This window comes from Gymnogyps californianus, chromosome 5 (genome assembly GCF_018139145.2).
Source record: "Gymnogyps californianus isolate 813 chromosome 5, ASM1813914v2, whole genome shotgun sequence".
Lineage (NCBI taxonomy): Eukaryota > Metazoa > Chordata > Aves > Accipitriformes > Cathartidae > Gymnogyps > Gymnogyps californianus.
In genome coordinates, this window is record NC_059475.1 from 20,830,342 (window position 1) to 20,847,698 (window position 17,357).

Genomic DNA, 17,357 nt, shown 5'->3' on the forward strand with positions numbered 1-17,357 from the left:
AGAGCACTCTCCTTCATATGAGCCTTACAGGAGGAAAAACAAAATAAAAATAGAAAAAGCTACCACTCCTGGCATTGCTCTGGCAGACCTCTGCTCATTTAGGCTTTTGAAGGCAGAAACTTATTATGGGAATTAATGAAGAGAATTAATGCAGAGGAGCGTGTCAGGGAGCAGCAGGTTCCCGAGGCTGCTCCCTGCCGCCTCCCCTGGGATGAGTATGGCAGCTCTTGGCTGCGCTCCCCCATCTCCACCGTGGACAAGGCAACTGGGAAGAGTCTGCTCACAGTCAAGTTTATGAATGTTTCAGCAATTGCCTCCTCCTTCAAGCAGCTGCCCAAAAGCTTACCCAAACCCAGGCCCCCTGCCACATCATCCAGCTGCCCTAACTAATGAGCTCCTCTGTTTGTAAACCCAGCCCTTGACAGACACCCTCTGGCATGCGGGTACGTAACACACTCGGCACAACCACAGATGCTCAGTGCTCCCAACCTGCCACAAGGCTTCTCCATCCCCTGTGCCATGCACCTCGTGGGACACCAGACCCTTGACTTCAGATCGGCAAAGGCTGGCATTTTGCAGGCTCTGCTCCAGCAGGAAGGCAGAAGGTCAGGAAAAAACTCTCCAACAGCATTTGACTCTGCTTTGCAAAGCCAGACTGTGCCAAGTTCCATCTCACGGTGGAAAGGACACATGGGCACACCAAGCCCCACAGAAGTTTAGCTCCCGGGACTACTAATGCCAGCTACACTGTGACAAGTCATCTTGTTTAACGCGTAACATTTGTCATCTTTGGTCCATGCTCTCCTCCTCCCTTCAGGGGAAGGACATGTCCATGGCATACCTCAACTTGAACAGCAGAATTTTGGTGTTGTGTTGCCACAAGGTTCTTCAGGAACATGAAAGACCAAAGAAAGCTACTTGTATTTGGAGCAAGAGATGGAGAAGTCTGTAGTGCTCTGTTGTGGCATAGGGGAAAAACAGCAACCCAATGCTTTTCAGAGAGCAGATGATAGCAGCCTGGTTTTGCTGCTGCTATTCCTAAACTAACATCAGTCACATTCTGGTCCCAGGTGAAGAACAAATCCTGCACACACAGTGAATACAAGCCTCACAGGAAACCATGACAGGTACCATGGCACAACCCAAAAAGCAAGAGGAGAGGAATCGTCCCACCGAGCCATGAGCACGCAGCCAGCTCTTTCCTCTGCTCAGACCCATCATCAATTAAATTAGTCATCTTAGTGTTTGGGAGCCCTTGCCATGGACAAAGGCCCTTCTCAATCTGATCTAGCACCAACCACCAGAAGATGGGGAAGGGGGAGAGTTTAAGAAAATCTCACTGAAAAGAGAAACCAAGACACACAGGAAACATTTCACCAAAACCAGTCACCACCCAGTTTCTACTCTATTGCTGTTGATGGATCTCCAATCCTCTCAACATGGACCAGCGCAGAGAAAACACAAGGCTTGGCAGAGAAGTAGAGATTTGTAGGCTTAACTTCTAGCCTGTTCCCTTCATCAGTCACCTCGAGCAAGAGCCCTCACTGTTCATGGTAACTGGCACAGCTTCCCCTTTGCCTCCAAAGTCCATACCAAGTAATACCTCTACATGCATAAAGCAGAAATCCATAGACATGCAAAGAAAAATCTTTGCTGAGGGAAGACCAGGAAAACCCGCAGCCAACACAGACCTGTCCTCCCCACGCACCACAGTAAATTAAGCTGCTGGAAAGTGTACTATCTATTGTGGAGTATGACGATCAATTCACTGGATGCATTATTATTTCCATCAGGCCATCTCAAGCAGTAGTGCTCTTGCACGGGAACCTGTGAGTTGGGCTTTGGATGTGTTGGATTTTTACGTGTATGGACATCATCTCTGGCAATTTTGAGGAAACAGGGATGGTTATTTTCTTATCACAGCATTTGGAAAACTGAAACGAGTTCGTTTGCAGCTTTCAGTACTTTTAACTGAGCGATTAAATGGAGAGAGCAGCCAACTTCTGTCTTCCTCTAGATGAACCACTGAGATCATGCTGTTAGCAAGCATCGCTCTCACTTCATTTTTAGCTGGAAAGACAGACAGTGCAAAGGGGTGTCCAGCTACAGAATGGAAAGACGGATCAATTGCCTAATGTTTCAGCAAGAGAATAAATGCAAGATGTGCAACAAAAATGCCTGCTGAGTAATAGATGTGGGGTCATATGGGCATGTTTCCAAATTCATTCTCTTCAGTATGTTCACCAGCTCCTCAAGCAAGAAAGTCAATGCAATGGAGCACAGAACGCTTTTTCAACTAAGTCTGTAATTACCCTATTTTCTCTCCAATTAGAAGGTCAGTTCTAATCCTCTTCAAAGCATCCACAAAGTGTTTGCCTGAACGCAGACGGTCAAGGTAGACAGTATATCATCATGAAATATTAAGCCATGGGCATCACAAAAAAGGCATCTATGTACTGAGGCAAGAAACAAAACAACCTGAAGGAGCCACTGGTGTCATGCACACCACGTTAGGAACAAAGAACAACTTTCACAGTGAAAGACCGTGAGATCGCAGATTAAAAAAGTCAAACAGGAGGAAATACTTCTTCCAAGTGACCCACAATTGGGCTGTGGCATGTTCTGCTACTCAGAGCAAGTTATAGAAAGTGTCTGCAAGATAACATGCAAACTGCAGGAGAACAAGACCATCTGCAGCTGTTAAACCCAGCGACTCATTCTCCTTCCCTGAGGATCCACTCTGGTCGTCACTGGCGGGGGGATACTGGCCGAGTTGGACTTTGGCTGGAGCCGGTGTGGCAGGTCTTCCACTCTTGAGCTACCATACATTGGTATTACAGCAAAGCTGGGAGAGGTTTGTGCTCCAGCATTTAAACCCTCAGTCCTGGCATCTTAAGAGACCATCTCTGCCAGGGCTCTGCAATACGAGCAGACCAAGGAGGGATCACAGATACTTCTGTCCTTGTACAGAACAACTACCACCTGCTCTTTCTTGGGCAGAGGATTTGGAAGGGAAACAACGTTTTCTCTGGTGCAGAGCCCCAAGCAGTGAGACACAGCATGTCCCGTCTTCTCCACAGCATGCCACTGAAACAGAAACTGCAAGTGTTCAAATGGACAAGAATAAGTGCAGCAACACTTCATCAACCCAAAGGCAGCTCAGACTCCAGGACTGAGATCCCCAATGAGTTGCACAAAATTTATCCAGTATCCACAACCATCAGCCCATTACAAAAAGCATCCGCTCTCATAATTAGTGGGCCACAAGCTTTATAGCGGAAATCTGAGGGCAAGAGGCACCTCCATCTGCCTGGACATCCCTGCCGCATCGACCACTGCAATCTTAGACGCTGCAACAAGCAGATCGTGCTTACAAAACTCTTGCGCCAGCAGACAGGACGAGCTTCCAGGAAGACATGCCAGGATCACCTCTCTACACCACAGCTTTTCCACAGCAAGCACTTACCAAAATCATTAATTGGTGGATGATGCCGGAAGGCTGTAAAAAGCGGTACACACACAAGGAATAGGAAGACGGTGCTGTGTCGTACTGCTGAATAGAGGGGGTTTTAAGCCACTTTATTCCTGCATTTGTCCTCTGGCAGTTGAAGGACCAGAGCACTGTTTCCAAGCTGTTCCTCTGTTTGACCAAGTGTTCAAGTCGAACCCTGGCACAAGCAAACCTGCCAGGGTGGCTTCGGGTGTGTTTTTCCTCCAAAACAAAAACATCTCTCATTAACAGCGGAAACGTTCGTGGTAGGGAGGAAGCTGATCAGCTTCACTTTAGGGTTGCTCTGTCAGAAGATGCATGAATACAGCTAGGTCCGGGAAACAGGTTAATGGCTCACGCAGAGGACGCCTCCATTTCCCTTGAACCAGGAACAAATACAACACCAGTAATACGGAGCAGAGATCAACGATCCTTCTCCCTGCAGCAACCAACCATCCAGAACAAATCAGCAGCAACAAAAATCAGGTGGAGGTCTCTTCTTCTGAAGATTTTTAGCCACTTCTGCCTCGAGAGGGGAAATCATAAGGACTTCATGCACATCATTCAACTTGTCCTCCAAGCCAAGGCACCTTGTCAGCCTTCTGCCTCAATGTCAGAAATCGCACGTGCGTGTGAGAGGAAGCATTTGCTCGCTGCTGTAGCTACCTTCCAACCAGGCTGACCAAATCTTCCTGTTTCTTTGCGCTCCTCCTGTACTTCCCACTCCTGGCAGCTGCTTCAAGCATTCGTGCACACTATGAGCAACCAGGCACTCTCACACCAGGTTACTCACTTCTGAATACAAGGAGCCAAGACTTTTAAGGTATTAAAATGATAGATTACTAAAATTTTATGAGGATGCTTTCACTAGTTGCTGGCTAAATAAAAGACTCTGAGCTCTACAGACATTACAGACAGTAATAATGAGCGTGATGATCACAATTAAAAACTCTGGGCCAGGCATGTCTCACTCCACAGAGAAGTGAAGATAAGCGACATGGCACTAGCCACCCCCGGGACTGGCAAGGGACCGTTCAGCAAAGGGGTGTGAAACCCTTTGCTATCGGAAAGGTGCATGCAGAAATGTGTTATGCTTCAGGGCAGACAAATCCCTTCACTGAGAAAGTTAAAACCAGGACATCCCATCAATGGGGTCTGTGCATTCATGGTCCCCCAGCTGTGAGAAAATGAGAGCTGACAGCAGTGCCAATACAAGCAGTCTGTCCTCTCTCCTGTTCACTAGATTTATGTGCCAACAATGCAGCGTGTGGGTATATTGTACCTGCTCTTTACATTCGGCATCCAGCTAAAACAACCCTTCCTCTCATTTCTTCTCCCGCCTCATACCAGCCGGGCTTCTGGCAACTAGAAGAGTGACCAGAACAAATAGCCCTCCTGCTCCCGTGTTTGCAGGGATGCATCCTTAACCCAGCATTAGAAATTCTACAGTAATAAAAACACTAACCTAAGCATCTCTGCCTTGTGCCAGACTTTCAAATAAACCAGCCCACCTCAGCACGAAGCTAAGTGTCCTGCAGACCACGGCTCCTACCGTACTGCCATGGGGAGATGCTCGTGCAGAGCAGTCAAGCAAGTCCCATGGTGCTGTGCTCTGCTTTACCACGCAAGCTGAAAATGGAGGCGAATGCTGGGACCAGGTTCCCTTCCTCCCCACTGTACTTCTCATCACATTGAAACCACGGTGGAGAACAGAACTGGAGCTGCCCTGCAGAGGTGCATCTCAACTTGTCTAAACAGAGCAAGACCTGAGACATGGCTTTCCTGCATCCTAGCTCAGCATCTTCTGCCACTGTTCATCACCCAGCCTGCTTTTGCCTAGGACTGTACCATAGGAACATCTGCATCACCATCATAGGACTATGAAATGCCTGCCACCTCCAAACTGCAGGTTTCAGGCCAAAGTAGCAAGCCTTTGGAGGTCTCTGATGACTTGTTTTTTCCTCCCTCACCTATATCAGTTCATCTGAAGAGCAGATGCTTCCTCTGTTAGTTTTGGTTTCTGTTTTGTTCGGAGGTTCGCTTGCTTTTCTTGAGTTGCTCTTAACAAAAAGCCCAGCTCCGGGCTGTGGCGTAACCCGTGCATTAGGTGGGCTGGCAGACTGCTCTTTTTGATCTGCTAATAACGGCTGGTTTTTTTTATCTTCAATTCCAGTGTAGGCGAATAGCTCAGCCTCCAGGAAAAAGATACAGCAACTTCATATATCTCAAACCAAGCAGAGTGCTTCAGTGCAGAGCTTGCAAAACACGCACTGAGTTGGTGCCCTCCAGCATCTGCTCTGTAGACGGAGCACACCAGGAGACAAGCTTACCAAACTGAGAAGGCTGACAGCTCCTCACCTCTTCGCTGCAGAGGGTGTCCCAAAAATCCTCTCAAGAACTCAAGAGCATCCAGTAAGCATCCATCTCCTTGCTACTTTCATAAATTATAATTCTGGATTTGGAAGGAAAATAATGTGCAACTGAAATTAATCCAAAGACTTGTCTTCGGTAGGGTCACATTTCCCACCAAAAGGAGGTGATTGCCCAATTTGCAGATCAATACAGCTTACAAAGTACGCAGTAAGCATGCCCGCTGTGACTTTTCAAGTTCAGTCCAATATCCAGGGCAATCCTTCATTAGATATATTAATAGTTAAGTATAATATGAATAGTTATGTCTACAAGTACAGTTTTACGCAGGTAAAAATTCACACTGCATGCATTTTGCAGGGTGTCCGTATCATATCAATACACAAATCATATTTTCATGTGTGCAACTGCAACTATTAAGAAAGCATTAGGCATCTAGCTTCTAAATTATTAACACCAAGTCTGTTTTCTCACGCCTCATCCTTGCAGCTTTTGCAATCTTATTAGGGATAGCAAGGGATTATTTTATTATGGATACCAATACAAACATGATGAGGGAGCAAGTACAGCAGAATAGAACTGCCTTGTACCTCTGCAGCATGCCAACTTGGAAGGACAGAACCAAAGCAATCCTTGGTAGTATAGATATAGGAGCCATTTTAGCTATACCAGTATACCACTATCATAACCTCAACAGCGTAATTAATGTGTTATGGCAAGGTTATAATAACAGGCTCTTTAAAAGGTGCGTCAGCTGCAAATCCTTTCTGTATTATTTTGCGTGACAATGTGTGCCAAACCTGATACTGTGCTCAAGCAATGGAAAAAACAGACTTTTGGGCAGATCCGCAGGACAATCACTCACAAGCAGACACAGCAGCTGGTTTTTCCACAGATGCTGTGAGCTGGGTACGCTTGCAGGCTTTTCCATACCAGACGTGCAAAGTCCCTCGACTCAAAGAAAGTTTAATCCAAAGGGTTTCCATCAGGAAAGCGGGAGTCTCTTTCACAACATGCCCGCCAAATCCCTAAGGCTAGAAAGCTCAAGCAAGCTGTATAGTCCCTGGATATTACTTTTTTTTTTCCTTTTTCTCTTTTAAAATTTTTTCCCAATTAACATACCAATAGCCTTGGCATCAGGCTACTTACAGAAATCTTCTCTCCAATGCTAACACTAAACATTTATCCAAGAGAGCTTCTTAATTGAGGTAGAGGACCAGCTAATTTAAACACAACCCAGCCTACCTGGAGGATTTTTCATACACCAGGCAAAAAGAGTCAAAGAGACACCACTGCAGCACAGAGATGACTACTACTTGCCTCATCTTGGAGACCTGAAGGGCATCTCCAATTTTGGTGGCAGAAAGAGAAGGAAATGGCGTTTTCACTCAGAAATAATATTCAGACAACTGTCTGAATTCAGGATTCAGGCAACCGTCAATTACAAGCCCTTCTGAAAATGACATTTTTTTAATTGACCTCTAATTCTAACCAGGTTTTTCAAGGAGGAACATAATCAACTTCTTACCTTATACCTCTGGCATTTTTAGGTAATCATGACTACACCTACCTAAGGGATGCTACCGTGACATGGTTAGGTCCTTCATTAAATTATTCCTTCATTTAACCTACACATAAAGCCTTCTGAAGGCTGAACACCAGTATTTTTGGCTGGTATCTGAAAACAGCCAAAGAAACAGCTGCTTAGAGCAACCTTAAGTGAAACAAGGTTAAAGAAGGAAAGAAAGTGCATCTTTTCCTATGGAAACAAAAGTCATTACCATGCTTGGAGTATTACTCCAGGTCAATATAAGCAAGCACTCCATAATTTTGAAGAAAAATAATTAATATGCCTTCACACCTATCACCAAGCTTCTCAGAGGGGCTGACACAGCGAGGCATGACTTGAAAAAAGGTCAAGGGCTGAAACAGGAGGACACAACCTCCTCTGCTCCAAGACCAACCCATCACCAGCAGCAAGCACACATACTACAGCTGCCCTGCCACAAAACCTAACCAAGGAAAAGCATCTCCCCAAGAAACCCAGAAAGGTTTTAACTGTGATTAAAAGTACTTGAGTTTGCAGTTTTAAACACATGAACTCTGAAGAGATGCTCTGAGAAATGTTCCTCTCATGTGGTTTCTCTAACGGCATCGTCATTACAGTATAAAGGGGAGAAACTAATTCATTCAACATGCATTCAGCCTCTAGTTGCTTAATCCAAACATTTCTCTATGACCATTTAAGTAGTCAGATGACATGGAGGCTGTTTTGACTAGAAGACGCGCCACTGGTTTCTCACATGTGGATTTTATTACAAAATTCTGGTGTTACACTGGAAAAAAAGCTAATTCAAATGATAAATGAGAACAGCAACTTGAGAAAAGGTTATTAATCTCTACATGTGTCCCATTCTCCCCCTCCACCCTTTTTTAATTTTTTTTTTTTTTCTCCTATCTTAAGGGGTACAATAGCTGAGGAGCATGTTGTTCATTAGAGCGCATCCAACTCAGTTGGTCAGCTCTGGCAAGTACTGGGATTGCACTGTTCAAACAATTAACACTCAGGAAACTTATCTCCTGAGCATCAGATCACAAGCTGCAAACACTGCAAGGTCACGGTAATTAGCTGGCAGTTGAGAAGATCTCAGTGACTTGCTGTGGGTGGCTCGCATCCCGTCCCTGAGCAGTTTGCTCATCGCAGTCCTCCCACTGCTGGATCAGCAGACTCCCAGTATCCAACAGGAGAGGAGATCTTGTCTCCCTCAACAAGATCAACGTTCGTTAGCAGAGAGGGGAAGAAGTCAAACACATCCCAGGAGACACCGCTGCTATGCCACAAATACTATCTACCCGGGCTGATATAACCCAAAGTCTTTAACCAGTATTCAGTGCTCAAAGGGGAGGCGGAAAACCCAAAAATGCAAATAAAGCCCACTTCTCACTTAAAAGATATTTAGTTCCAAAAAAATCTAAGTGGCAAAACTCATTACTGCAGCTCCTTTTAAACTAGGGAAGCAAACCTAAGTCTTTGCACAGTCAGAAGATCATGCTCTGAACAAACCAAGCGAGGTTTGCAGATGTACGCCATGCTGACCATAGGGTCCAGCTTCTGAGTTCAACGTAGGTAAAGAAATAAATGTCTTCTGTGCAAAGCTACGTCAAGCCTGGTAAATGCATATGCATACAGATCCTAATAACAACCTGTTATTTCTGGAGGGAATGGAGGGAGGGGAGGGGGCGGGGAATAGGCATTGGGCTGGAAGAGTAGAACAGATTTAACACATGGGATGCTACGTAGAAACCAGAAGTAGCAGGGTTTGTTATGTTGTTAGAAACATTTCAACAAAAGTCAACTCCATCAAGCTTATGAAGTCCTGCTTAAAGCTGAATTTAGCGCCATCTTAACTGAGACCTGGCCAAAAACCAAGCAAAGAGCCCGCAAGAATCATGCTTGCAGAAACTCAAATGTGAACGCTACAAAAGCAGTTTTCCTGCCTGGAGCTTTGAATACGAGACCTTCTGTAATATAAAAAAACATTTTCTGCAAAGTGACTCGAAGGACTCCAGAAGCATTTAGGAGACTGCTTTAGTCAAAGTCAAAAGGGAAAAAAAAAAGCCCATAAAATTGGAAGACAATGTGAACAATACTGAGCTATTCATTCAAAAATGAAAGCTGCTGCTGGGAGAGAAGGGGAAATGCCCACCACAATAGCTTTGGAAAACACTGCCCAAAACCCTCAGGAAAGAAAGAAAAAGAAAAACATACTTTCAGAAATCGAGGATGATAAAAGTAACACAGAGGAATTACAGCAGTTGCACGCTAGTAAATAAAGACCAAAAAGAAAATTGCTGTGGTCGAGCCGTTTATCCCAGCTCCCACAAGCCTGGTTTTTACCCGGTTTAATCCAGGAGTGCATTTAGCAGAAACCCAGCACGGGGGTTTCGGCAGCTCCCAGCACTTGCGCCACACAGAGATGCAGCCCCCGGTCCTCCCCACCTGGTTCCTCCCATGGCTCCCACCCAGGCGTGGGACCAGCCCAGCCGCCATGTCTGGGCTGCTGGCACCGCGCCTTGAGGCTGTCTCTGCTTAGCACCGCGCCAGGGGCAGAAAACAAGGAACCAAGGATTGTTTGTGGAGGGAAGGAGGTGCCTCGTCAGCCATGTGAGCCCCTCTCCATCCTCCCATGTCTCAGAAACAAGCTACACCTCCTAACGTAAAGGGTGAGGGCCCTCCCAAGATGGGACAACGTGCACGTGGAATAAATATGGGGCTGTGGATGGGAACAGCAGCAAACATCTCACTTGCCCTCCCATTACTTAAAGAAAATTTGCGTCTGCTGCTTCATCTCCTTCTTCCACAGATTGCTCCTTTAAAAAATCCTCATTGCAGGAGAGAGACAGCAGGGGCATCTTTCAAGCCACCACCGATCTTGCAGTGATAAATCTTGGCATACTTAAATGCAACCTGCTAAATCACTGGGAGACTGCGCTTCTCCTTGGTGTGGTCCTCACCGTGCAACATGGAGGTATGGAAACACGTAGGGGCTGATGGCAGCACTATCAGCATCATTGCATGCCATGCATGCACCAGTCCCTGTCCTTCTAAACCAGCCATCAGACAGTCCTTATTTCCACTCAAAGCATGGCCAGCAAGGCCCCAGAAACAGCTACCCTAGGAAAAAAAAAAAACTTTTTTTAAAAAAAATGGGTATTTCAGGAATGAGTTAATACACCTGCAAGTACCAGCCACTTCCTTGTGCTGACATCTTTCCAGCCTACCAAAGCCAACCATGGGCTCTTGCCACAGCAATTTTGCAGGGTTAGAGAACATAAAGAAGTGGGCAGCAAGCTGCAATTCTAGAAAGCCACCAGAAACCTTTGCCTTCAGGTTGCCATTTCCACCTTCTTCCTCAGCCTTGTCTTCCTGCACTCTGGCAGCCCAGTGCGGGACCCTCCAGCATCCTCTCAAGGAAACTTAAGAGAGTGAAGTCCAACCACAGCTGCATGCCGGCCAGCTGTGACTTAACTCTGCTTCTCCTCTACTGGCTAAAAAGCCAGGAGCAATGCAAGACCAAAGATCCTGTATGGCCAGAAAACTGGAGTTCACCTGGACTGCGCCATATAACATCCTGGATCCCAGCAAGGGATCCAAGCAAGAGGCTGTAACTTCAGTTTCATAAATCACCAGCACACCGAACCCAAGTCTTCCAGCAATGCTATTGCTCACCTTCCCTTGCCTTCAGTTACAATATCTCAAAGACCTGAAAATACTTCCTACTATTTAACAATCCAGCAATTCTTCTGAGAGCTACTTAGGATGAAAAAAAAAATCCCTTATCAGATGAGACCAGCAGGACTCCAAAGCAGAACACCAGCATTTGTCTAGAAAAAGTGGCACCATTCAGACAGTCTCAAGCAAGGAGCAAAACATAGCCAAAACAAGTCTTAACAAAAGCTGTATTTTTTATCTGAGGAAAACAAACAAGTGAACTACATGGAAACTCAGCCAAAAAGAAAAAGCAACACAATCCTTTGTGAACTGATAAAATATTAGATAGCCCATTGCATTTCTAGCTTAGAGAGAAAAAACAGAATACCCTTAGTGTTTAGTTTCTTTCTAATTCTGGGATATGTTTTTTGGCAGCAAGCCTGGCTTTCACCTGAGGGTAATGCAAAAAGGAACATAAAAAACCCCAACGTGAATGACAACTGAAGAGCAGCCATCTGTGTGGGTGTTTCTCTTTCCAAACCAAGCTCGGAGTGAAAAGGGTTTTCCAACGAGTCAGCCAAGGAAAGGGAAACTTCATCAAGAGTTGCAGTGGGATCTGCCTGGAGAGTGTGCTTCATGCAAGTATGAGGGCTAAAACCATTCCCCCTCCCCACTACCAGCAGCCCTCCCAGATGTCCGTTTGTCTGCTGTTCCTTATCTTCCCTTTTAAAAACTGCAGCGAAAGCTGCTGGGAAGCATGCAATGCATGGCAAGTAATTACAGAGCAAAGCAGAGCAGAACAACCTCAAGGGATAAGCAGCAATTTAGACAGGCACCAAACGCTGACCCTCCAACCCTCCATGAGGGCTACATGAGATCTCTGCATGTGAAAGCAAATTGAAAGACACTTCAACTGGTGCTGTCATGCTTAGAGGGCTGGATAAGCATGAACTGTGAAATGCCCAAGGAACAGATCTGCATGCCACAGCTCCTCATCTGTGCTAAACAAAGATTTTAAAAATGGTGATCTGAACCTTGCAAAAGTCAGCTCCGTCCTTCACTGCAGGTAACCCAGAGACAGCCTTCCCACCGCTGCAACCACACATGCAGACCTTGGTTTCAGTGTTCAGCCACAGACGTGGCTACTCCTCGCCTGCCAGACTACCTGGGGCTGGAGGCTGCCAGCCAAGTGAAGCTCTCAGCCTGCTCAAAACCCAGCACATTTGCAAGACACAAAGTCAGGCTAGAGCAGATGGGAGTCTTGAATTAGGCTGCTCAGCTTCCATCTAGCTCCTTCCAGAGCAGCTCCTCTACCGCCACTGGAGACAGGGTTTTGCTTTGGACATAAGCAGTTTAGATGCACCTTTGGTCCAACCCAGGATGGCTATTTTCATGGCGCCTTTGCCAGCAGATTACAATACACGCCCACATACTTTAAGCATAGTTCGACAATATCAGCAAAAATTCACTGATAGGAGAAATATTTTCCTACCAGAGTACTCAAAGCTCGAGGTGGACACCTCCTCCTCCAAGCACTCACCCGCTGGAGCGAAACCCTCCTTGCTTTCACCCAAGGGTCAGAAGAAAAGCTGACCCAGGGATGCCCCGAGATTCCTGCTTATTTCATAACAAGCCGCTGTAAAAGGAAATTGAGCTGAATATTCACATGCTTAAGGCCATTTAAAGTAGAGACTGGCTTTCCTAATGTATCAGGGTTCTTCCAGCCTCTGAGGGCAAGAGACAGAGAGGAAGAGAAATACCTTTCGGGGAGAAAGCACTAATAAGATAGGCGTTCCCCTGAAATAATTAGCAATATAAAAAAAAAATATAAAAATAAAAAGAAAGGAAAAAACCCCAAAAACAACCACCCACAAACTTTCCCTAAGGAAAAGCTTCAAACTTATGAAATCTCCATATCCACAGGTCATCGGGGTATGGCAAGCATGGGGCTGACAACTGCAGCAATACTGGGACACATGCAAGATGTTCTGCATCCCACATGGACAGGGGATTTGCAAATAGGTTCGCAACGAGCAAGTCCTCAGGGAACCAGGGAAAACTGAGCAGCTAAAACAATCATAATTTGCTAGCTGATACAGATGTTTTTTCAACACGAAGATAACAACAGGTCTTAGGAAAACATAAGCCCCCCACGGAGAGAGAGAGAGAGTCAATTCGGCACTTAATTTTTCCCAGTCTTCTCAGGAAGCTCAGCAGGAAATGGCAGAGACTTCCCCCACTGCCTAAATTCTTTTATCAGGTTAAATTAGATTAATTCCCCCTGGAAAGATTATTAGCTCTAGAGAGTTGATGGGTGCTCTTACCTTGATTCTCATGGTGCTTCTACCCCAGTGACTGAAACAGCACTTAAAAGTTTCATCCCCAATTCTTTTGCAAAGATACGGCTCCGTTACCTGCAGACAATGTATACCCACTTGGACTGAATGCAGAATACATCTAAAATCCTAGTGCTACTTCCCCTCTTTCTTCTGGTTTCCAAACATTCAGAAGAAAATTGAAACTCAACAATTTCTCCTTGTTTTCTTAATGGAACCATGACAAAGCTGCTGTGCAGTTGTCTGCTATGGAAGGAAAAAACAGAAGGATAAAGCAAACTGCAGGAGTTAACCTGCAGCAGCAAACAAATCATTTATGTGCCCACACGTGGAGCCAAGCCTCATTTGTCAGAGGAGTAAGCATCAAAGGCTTGCACACAGTCATCCACTCCTGGTGTCACCTCAGATGTCTGGTGTTTGCAGCATTAACAGCTAACAGTAACAAAGATGCCTCTGTAAAAAGAGTGGTGGAAATGTCAGGGGAGATGCAAGAACAAGAATAAAAGATCTCTGCACCTCTGAAGGGTAGTTGTTCACATAAGAAGCCAGTTCAAGACCCAGAATGGTTAGGACCAGTTGGTGAAAGCAATGAGGTGTGTGAAGACAGTTTGTCCCTGGAGCAGCAGCTGGGGAGGAGAGGAAGAGACAGTTGCAGCACTGCCCCAGGACATTCCACACGCCACCCTATTCATTTCAGGGTATCTGACAAGGGTACTCAAACATGGGGATGACAGTGCCTGTATCATCACAAAGCTCGACCCTCGGTGAGCGTCCAGTGGCCCCAAGCGTGTGTGCAACAGGACAGTGCAATGCACTGCATGGACGTACTCTTCCCATGGATGCTGCGGTTAAGGTGAGTTTGCTAACTCACTGCTCAGGGTCAGGCCAAAAGGTTGGCTACATTGACCACCAGACCCTGAACAGCAGTTCCCATCCATCCACTGTTGGTTAACCTCTGTGGCAGCCATCGTGAGGAAAAACAAGAGCAACCCAGATTGAATTATCCACTGCAGCAAACGCAATGCTGTTCTCAACTTGCATTACCCATCCTTATGCTCTCAAAACAGCATCTCAAGCTATTTTTTCAAGTCAGCATTTAGCTTTTTCTCTAGCTAATATGACATTTCCTCTCCCTTCCCCCAGCCCAAGTGTTTGGTGAAATCGCTTCTGCAAATTGCGCTGCAAATGCTGAACTTTTGCCAGTTAGACAGGGAAAGCCTCGACTAAAAATAAACCACATTTCAGAAAATAGATCCCTTCCCAGTACGATGAAGTAGTGGATAATGCATGCAAGCAGACCTGCCAGGAGAACACAACCTCCAGATTTGCATGAGAATCTCATCAAGCTCAATAGATAGACAGCTGCAACTACTGCAACTTGTCCCATCTTAAACGAAAAACAGGGGGAAAAAAAGGAGAGAGGTAGGGTTGAGGGAAAGGTAGGGTTGAGGGTGTTGGGGTAAATCAAGTTTCCACCTGTTTTGGCAGGAAGAGAAGTGCCACCACCACCACTTGCCTGCATCCCCTGTGAACCGAGCTGCTCGTAACCCATATGGGAGGAAGAGGATGACACACTGCTCCTTACACAGTCACTACAGGAGGCGAAGCCCTATTACATGAAATTTGCTGCAATTCAGGCATGTAAAAGAATGACTTGGGCTTTTGCCACCTGAGTCACCAGGACTCTGGGGCACTGACTCAGTGCTGGCTCCCTCTGACTCAGACGCACCTGCGACAGCTTGCTAGCAAATGGAGGCAATCCTACCTTTGCTGTTCCCCTTCTTATTACGGTTCTCCCTTTAAAAAGAGGCCTTTTACGCTAGAAAATTAATTTAAGAAAAGGAAAGTACAACAAGAAGGCTAGCATGGGAAGCACAGGCAGTGCTCTACTAACCAGCTCTGCTTTAAGCTCCAAAGTGGAGAGCATGTCTGCTTGCATGGTGCAATAAACCCTGGGAAATACAGGGCAATTAGGTGGAAACAGCTCCGCCCTGACTCCTACTCCTCCAGCGTGTTCATTGCACCACCCATACAGTCCCGGATGAACCAGGTTTTCAAGAAAGATTGCTTTCCATAATGAATCCATTTCACTTTTTTAGGGATCAAGAAAGCTTCATGCAGTGATTTACGGTTATGTCCTCCTACAATCAAACAGGCCATTCAGGCAGGCCAAATGCAAGGCAATGCTATTTTGGGATGAGATCCATCAGGGATGGACATTTGCAGAAGGAGCTTCTTTTGCTCTGTAAGCTTTTACGGCAAGCTGAAGACTCGAGCTCGGCGTACCAGGCCAATCCCTCCTTGTCCATTAATGCTCCCACAGCAGCATCCATTTACCTGCTTCTCAGACCTCCCCTGAGCAACCACAAATAGCAAAATATTCCACTCCAATTCCAGTGGTTGCACATGCACCTCTGGTCAGCTGGGAACATGATTCCAGGTAATAAAAATGTAGCCTGCAACCCAGCCCTATATCTTCTCCTCCTCAAAGTAATGCAGCAATTGAAATCAAGGTGCAAGTGGACCTGCTGGTAGCACAGTGAGGGGCATCACTGAAAGCATGTTTGGCATCTTGGTGACTACAACCGACTCAAGCAATCCACTTAATGTGTCAAACAGGTGCAGAGAGCGCAGATGAGATTTTTCAGTTGACATTGATGCCTTAAAGCAATAAATACATCAAATAACTTGGGCAAAAGGATGCACCGGGCAGTGCAGCGGAGGCACTACTCCACGGCTGATAGCAATCAGTGACAGAGCAGAGCAGTAATTATCCAGGGAGGAATAAGCTGCTACAGGCTGTTCTTGCCGTACATTAAGAAAACAACAGCAGATTTGTTCATGGCTGGATACCAACATGAAAACAGCTTCCTCCCACCCCACTTGGGACGGCGGGCAGATGCACGCTATGGGGGAGCTACCGAAGGCCAGCAAAGCAGGAGGGCGCAATAGTGGCGCATGCAGCCACAAGCTCGACCGGGATTCCCCAGCTGGTGCTATGGGAAGGAAAAGGCTGTGCCCGCATTAGCAAGGAGCCTGGCCTCCCAGGAGCTGCTCTGCAGTGACGCTATGCTTTCCTCAGAGGGCTGTCAGCAAGGCTAAATGCAAACTTTATCTTCTGCCTGGGTGTTTTCACAACACATCTGGATGGAAAAAAACTATTCACTGCGGAGCACTCTCTCCCACAGTATCTGTCAATCCACACCCATAAGGCAAACCTTGCACAGATTTCACTCTTGGACACATACAGATCCTCTCCCCCTTGTGAGGAGCACGGCAAACGTACCTGTTCAGAGCATCGGCTTCTCTTAAGGCCCTGACAAGGAGCGAGAACACGATCCCCATTGGCATATGGGAACTGGCAAATCCTGTAAGCATTAGAGAGAATGGTAATTAGTGACATTAATAAGAACTGGCTGGTGAAAAGGAAGGATGCCAAGGCAACCTCGCGAGAGATGGGAGGGTGTTAGATCCCTGCCCTGAACACACTCCTGCCTAGCCCTGGCACCACAGCGGAGGTACCCAGCACGAGGCTGTCAGGGGACTTCTCCAAAATCACAGAAGGAAGCCAAGGTAAAAGGCAAGATGATGAATCCCAAACCAAGGCTGTTTGTCCAGCAAAGCCTCCTCAACAGTCAACACACCAAAGTTAACATCTAAGTAGAGGGGCAGAAAAGAGGCTGATAAATGGGACAGAAGCAATCACCTGCGCAATTCCCCTACTCCTCTCCCTGAGATGCTGCTGAAGATCTCCTGCTCCACAGCACTTGTGCAATTTCTTCCAGTTTGCAGAGCAGATGAATCCCATCTGATGTCAGAGCCAGGATGCTTCCATTTTTTCATTATTATTATTATTATTGATTCATCATTATGGTTTTATAATATAAATGGTTTTATATTTCCCACTGATTTTTTATAAAGCTTTTGTACATTAGTCACACAAAAGACA

The 17,357-nt window shown here is 46.1% G+C and overlaps 1 protein-coding gene across 1 annotated transcript in view; it reads right to left on the reverse strand.

Moving 5' to 3' along the window:
* Window positions 1-16,759, reverse strand: part of LOC127016796 (USP6 N-terminal-like protein) — a 70,781-nt gene extending 54,022 nt beyond the window's left edge. The window contains exon 1 of the mRNA XM_050897530.1: window positions 16,695-16,759. The gene's annotated coding sequence lies outside the window, so the exon portion shown is untranslated. The remainder of the gene's footprint in view (window positions 1-16,694) is intronic.
* Between the last annotated feature and the right edge of the window lie 598 nt (window positions 16,760-17,357).